Source organism: Ylistrum balloti, unplaced genomic scaffold (assembly GCF_031769215.1).
Source record: "Ylistrum balloti isolate Yb309-2 unplaced genomic scaffold, AGI_CSIRO_Ybal_v1 Utg369746, whole genome shotgun sequence".
Taxonomy (NCBI): Eukaryota; Metazoa; Mollusca; class Bivalvia; order Pectinida; family Pectinidae; genus Ylistrum; species Ylistrum balloti.
The window spans coordinates 730,687-737,667 of NW_026781953.1; positions in this window are offsets into that span (position 1 = coordinate 730,687).

The window sequence follows — 6,981 nt, forward strand, 5'->3', positions numbered from 1 at the left end:
ACGGTTTCAAATTCATTTGACAGAAATAATGAGATTTTTGAAAATTACAAAACTTATTGCAGTATAGAGCTAGTGCACCTCCGCATCTAGATTATAAAATTTCCTTCTATCAATTTTGATTGCCTATCAAATTCAGGCCCTCAGTATCGCCTAACGGTACTTGACGGACAAAACAGTTCTATGATGCCGTTTTTAATTAATTGTCTGAAACTAATGTATCTGCATTGAAATTCGGAATTAGTATTGAAAGGTGTTACTCCTTTAAGTGCCCTTTAAACCGTTTTTAGTTTTGACAATGCATATTAAAAAAAACCTTGACACAAAGGTGTCTTGGCACTCCCAAATTTTGGTCCCTCAGCAGTAGGATTTTTTTATCTTGCACATGTTACACTACCAATACCCACGTTGGAAACGATATGTCTTTTTATCGCTCAAAATAAGCAAAGGGATCATGGCTGATTAAATGACATATTATTATATTACGTTGGTTAACCACAGGAAAGTCTATGCTCAGTAGGAGTTTTTTTTCCTCTTTAGTCGATATGAGATCAATGGACAAATGGTTTATTCAAGCTGAGATAACGGAGAGCCGGAACCAAGCCACTGCAGATCTGATGGAACTTTTACCTTTTTCACAACTAGTGTGATGTTTATAGTATGTTTAAAGAGACCCTGGTGTTAGTAGCTTGTAATGTAACTTAAATTTCTGAAAAGGCCATTCGCAACGTATCAGTATGTAATTGAATCACATGTATGTTCTATATATATTTTGCGGTTTAAAACGTTAATCGACTTGTTTGTATATATTAACTTGTTTGTTAATATACTTATTTATTTATTTTTCGCCTGTTAAATTTGAGTGCCTCAATGTTAGCATTACCAATATTTTGCCTTACCGTTGAATTTTGGACACTGGTCAGCGAGTTGATTCTCGTGTTGATTCTAATGTTATTTATTATATTGTTATTAGGTTTAGTTTGTTTCGATAAACTTGCCCTTATATACTTTCTTCTCTGATGTTTTTTATTGATCATTTCTTGTATCAATGGCGATGTATGTCGAACATCACATGACTTTACTTTCCTTGTATATTAAAAATTGACTAAAAATGAAGTAATAAACCAATGACTACCTTACTGAAAGACATACGGGAGGCCCATTGAACGCTGTCCAGAGAAATTAAGGTAGCATATATTGTTTAAATCGATTATTCAGCGGAAGTTGTAAAATTTCTAATTGTTCTGTAGCTTTTAAAAATTCATTCAAACTATTTTTAGCATCAAAATATCTCTCCTGTGGTCAGTTTGGACAGACAAAGTTAGTGGGAAATACTCTCAGCCAAACCGTCTAAATATAGCCCATCGGGAAATCCGAAACTGAAAGGTGACTGGATCACAGATGTTTAGCAGGGTATTGTATAAATACAGATGTGTGTATGTTGTAAACTAAAATGTATGCTGGGATTGCAATGTTATTACTTCATTAGGGTTTTTTTCTGTTGATTGTTACAATTTACACAAATATTTCATTCTGTATGGCTTATAACAAATCAAACCTGTTAAAACACAATCAGGTCCGCGCGAACGTTTGTAAATCGATCTAGCCAGACCTGTTAAGAATTTCTGCAAAATAGATAATATGTGTTTAAGTGGTATACTAGGGTGAACGATTTCCATAAGAACATACATTTTTTATAGTTTTTTCAAAAACATCCTAACTTATGGGAAATATACCTTTAAAGTCACAACCTCGACATAACCAACCAATCCTTTCTCAGTTTCCTGAGAAACTCGAATTGTCACAATTAGGTGACGGCGGTTAGTTGATGCATTTGTATAGATTTATGATATACACAACTGTAGTTTTCATTCAGAAATTATATATAAATATGTAATGTATCTTCAAACAAATTTTGAAATTGAACAAGAAAAAGTTCCTATAGTGATAAGTATAAAAATTGGTGTTCTAAATTACCACTCACACGTTATTGAAATTGATTTGTATAAAGCGCAGTCGATAGGTAACTTTTCCGCATATATATATATATAGCTCCACAGCACGGCCATGTCGGCTTGTATTTAATACATGAACTTGCCTTTAACGTTCGTATTGCTTTTTGCTGGGTTCCTAGGTACATGGGAATACCAGACAATGAAAAAGCAGATCGTGTCGCAAAGGAAGATTTATCGCTTCCACCTGTTGTTTTAAAACTTCATTTTACCGATTTTAAATAATTTATTAAACAGATTTTAACAGCTCAGTGGCAGGAGGAACGGAATCAATATACCAATAATAAATTGCACTCCATGAAACCTATCATCATAGGTGAATGGTCTCCATGGTCGAGACAAAGATGTCCTTGCCCGTCTTCAGATGGGTCATAGATACCTTACATATTCATATATGTTGAAAGGCGAGGATAATTCTCGGTGCATAGGATGTGATGAGCCATTCACCGTTAAACACTTTTTATTGGTCTGCATTGACCTTCTGTCTACTCGAAAAATTGTTTTTCGAAACATTACAAGTCTACAGACCCTTTTTGAAACTGTTGAGATTTATAAAATTCTAGATTATCTGAAAGATGTTGGTCTATATTATAGACTCTGACTTACCGTTTTAAACTTTTGTGATAATATAACCATTTAAGATTTTTAACATTTGTCTTTTACCTTTTGATTTGTTTAATGTTATTTCCTTATGGATCGCTGTGTGTTTTATCAGTTAATGGCCCTAATGACCTTTTATGTGTTGACGGGCTGTTAAGAATGTCATAATAATGATAACTGTATTTAGATGCAAGACTTCTCTTACACTACTTACAGAGATACTAAATCCTCCCAATGTTTTCCTTCATCACTGGGTCCTATCGATCTGAACAAATCAGTTTAAACTGTATGCAACTCTTTATAAGTCATCTTAACAGTTGCGTCCAAAAGATGAAACGCCGTGCCGCCATTACAACCGTGACTGCTTCGAGTCAGTGGTACAGATATCGTATCAATATCGGTATTACTTTTACCATTGAAATGACTGGAAAAGAGATTTAATGATGTTGAGTTTAAATTTAGATTTTGTTGGCATGTTAATATCTTATTATTTTTTTTTAGTATTTTATTTCAGTTTTCCCTCATTTTATCGATTTTGAGTTTGAATTAAAATTTTGTTTGCATGTTTGTATTTCCTAATTGCTTTGAGAATATGACAATACTCACTTTGATTGGCCAAGATTTATTTACAAAGCGGATGCTATTCATCAAACTTAATACGCTTACACTCCAGGAACGCAAGTTCTAATTAGAGGGTATCTGTGTAGACATATTTTGTCCTCCTTTCATCGAGTTTTAATTTCAATTAATGCTCTTTCATCTATGAATAAACAACAAGTCATGTGTATAAGCATGTATTTTTCTAAGAAGACACATAGACAAAAGGCAAAAAGGTACACATTTTTGTGAGAACGTCCATGTAGCCTTTCTGTTCGTTTTGGTGTGTTACCGGCTACGAACCTCAGTTTTTCTCGCATTGCTTTATGGTCCTCAATAATCCGCTTCATTTACAGACATTGTCGTTATGTTGTTAGTAGATGAGATGTTTATATGTTTCAACAAGCTTTTCTTTCAAGTATTCAAATATAAAATGATTGGTCATTAATAGGTAATGAAAAATTCACATTTGCATCAAAACAGCACAAACAGAGTTACAGAATATTGAATGCACCGTATTAATGTACTGTTTAGTTTACGTACTGCACCACATGACCTTTTGCTAGATATGTATGAATATTATCTGTGAATGAATACACTCGGGATGCATCGGGCGTTACCGTTACGGTTACCTACCTGTGGATTGTTCGATATTAACATGTACCTGAAAACCTCCGCTATGGGCTCCCGCCCAATTAAATTCGATGTCTGGTCTCGCTAATACAGGAATCTGGTTGGGATAGAGTAAGTACAGCTTTTTAATGACTTGTAAATACACCGACATATGTATTTTTTTATTCTTAATTTTTCAATCCATTAGTTGGTCATAACAGAATAAATGACCAATTACAGTGAACAAAATGTTGACCAAGCCAAGGTTAAGTGCTTAAACAGTTTAGTCTTTCACATACGTCAGATAACTTATGGACAAATGCAATCACTGACGTATGCGATAGGATCAGTGCCAGATTATCATATCATGTTTCGTATTGAAGAACCAACAGATTATCTAACCCTGCCACACCGTTGTGATGTATCATCAAATGATCTTACCCTGCCACAACGTTGTGATATATCGATAGATTATCTAACCCTGCCACAACGTTGTGATGTATCAACAGATTATCTAACCCTGCCACAACGTTGTGATGTATCAACATATTATCTTACTCTGCCACACCGTTCTGATGTATCATCAAACTATCTTACCCTGCCACAACGTTGTGATATATCGATAGATTATCTAACCCTGCCACAACGTTGTGATGTATCAACAGATTATCTAACCCTGCCACAACGTTGTGATGTATCAACAGATTATCTAACCCTGCCACAACGTTGTGATGTATCAACATATTATCTTACTCTGCCACAACTTTGTGACGTATCAACAGATTATCTTGCCCTGCCACAACGTTGTGATGTATCAACAGATTATCTAACCCTGCCACAACGTTGTGATGTATCAACATATTATCTTGCCCTGCCACACCGTTGTGACGTATAAACAGATTATCTTGCCCTGCCACAACGTTGTGATGCATCAACAGATTATCTGACCCTGCCACAACGTTGTGATGTATCGACAGATTATCATACCCTGCCACAACGTTCTGATGTATCAACAGATTATCTGACCCTGCCACAACGTCGTGATGTATCAACAGATTATCTGACCCTGCCACAACGTCGTGATGTATCAACAGATTATCTAACCCTGTCACAACGTTGTGATGTATCAACATATCATCTTACTCTGCCACAACGTTGTGATATATCAACAGATTATCTTACCCTGCCACAACGTTGTGATGTGTCAACATAATATCTTACCCTGCCACAACGTTGTGATGTATCTTTCACCGATCAGAGATAAAAACAGAATTTTGTCACCTATCCGACCCTGTGGGGTTTTCCATTGTGCTCTCGTTTCCCCCCTTAGCAAGCCTCCATCTGGGCCAACAAAATAAAACTATAAATTTGGTTTCGTAATTGTTTTTAAGATAAATAGAGTTGATATTTTAACATCGGCATTGACTTTATTGAAAACTATAACTTGTTTATTGTACATAACATAATGATATCATAAACTAAAAAAAAATAATTTGTTTTTCATTTTGTTTATTGCATTAAGAATTTAATATCACAGCTTTTTCAAGTAGAAAAAACACCAAATTGAGACTAGATATACACGTATGGATACCACACTCATTCCACACAAAAAAAGGTGGTGAGAGAAAAGTATATATTCCTTCCCGCCTCGGTAATTGGATAGAAGCCAATATGATGTAAAAAAAAAACCACACAAGTTTTATGAGTATTCTCACGTCACAAAGAAAAACTGTTAAAGGAAATCAAGCAAATGAATAGATTTGTCGGTTGAAGAATCGAATTAGGATTTTTTTCAGCCACTATTTGTAGGAATTTGGAACTGTCGACAAAAGTTTTGAAAAAGATATAGGTTTTACTATCTGATGAACAAGGGTAAGAGATCGCCCTGTATATGCATTAAGATAAATAAAATATACCAAATTAACGATGAGAGATGAAAAGATGACACAAACATTATAGGTTAAGGGAGATGCAGTTGTGTGAGGTCTAGACTAGCGACCATGATTCTAATGTTGTTTACGTTATCCTTATTGAGAATGTGACATACCTTGCGTTAACAGACCAGTTGTTGTCGATAAAGTAGCAAAATACGAAAACAAATGTTTCGCGTTTCCGTTTAAATCCTTTCTGTCTTCATATTTTACCTTTTTTCAAGGAATATGAGTTTCAGTTTAAGATATGACGATTTGCAAAAACGAAAAAAATAAAAATAAACAAATTAAAGCAAAAGCAAAACAAAACAAACAAAAAACAAAAACAATAGAATGAATTAAGAAAAATAATAAATAAACAAATAAATAAATAAATAAATAAATAGATAAATAAATAAATAAATAGATAAATAAATAAATAAATAAGGAGAAGAAGAAAAATAAAAATTAAAAAAAAACCATGAAATGATAGAAGATACACGAGAACTGAAATAGTAATAATGATCTTGTTGTAGAAGAAATACAAAAAAACAAATGCACGGATTATCGTTATTATTTTTGACGAACTGTAACCATCAGAACGAACAGTAGATCTATATTGTTACACAAGGCATGACATGGAACAGACACTAATAAATGATATCCGGCCGAATAAAAAAAATTAAAAACTGACGTAGTTGAATTTCAAGAAGACAGGAAATGTGAAAGTGGTGATGACGCATATCATATAGTTTAAAGAGCCAGACCCACTCCGTTATAGATATTTTTTCATATTTTATTGACTGAAAATGTTGTTGTATACTAATAGATAATATATAAATAAAGACTTGTATAAAGTTTCGAACTTGATACGGTAACGAACATATAGAACATCGCGAAATGGATCTATCTAAAGCGAATATTCGATGATAAGAGTATTTATGAACACGATTTTAGAGTGATGATACTACACGAGAGAGCGATACAGAGTATGAACCAGCCATCTTTCTTCTTTTCGCCGCAGAGTCTGTCAAAAAAAGTTTTCTTCCCCGCTACCCTCGCACGCTTTCTGCCATGTTGGAAGACGGCAGATTTATTTACAGTTTTTTTGGCGCATGCGTCAGAGGGCAGGACTTCCCGCATTATTATGAATTAGCACTGAGTCGTTTCGAATTCTTTTTTTTAAACTATTTATTACGTTAGATTGGTAGCGATTTACTTTTAAATTGCGGTATTACAGGGTTAATCAGAAC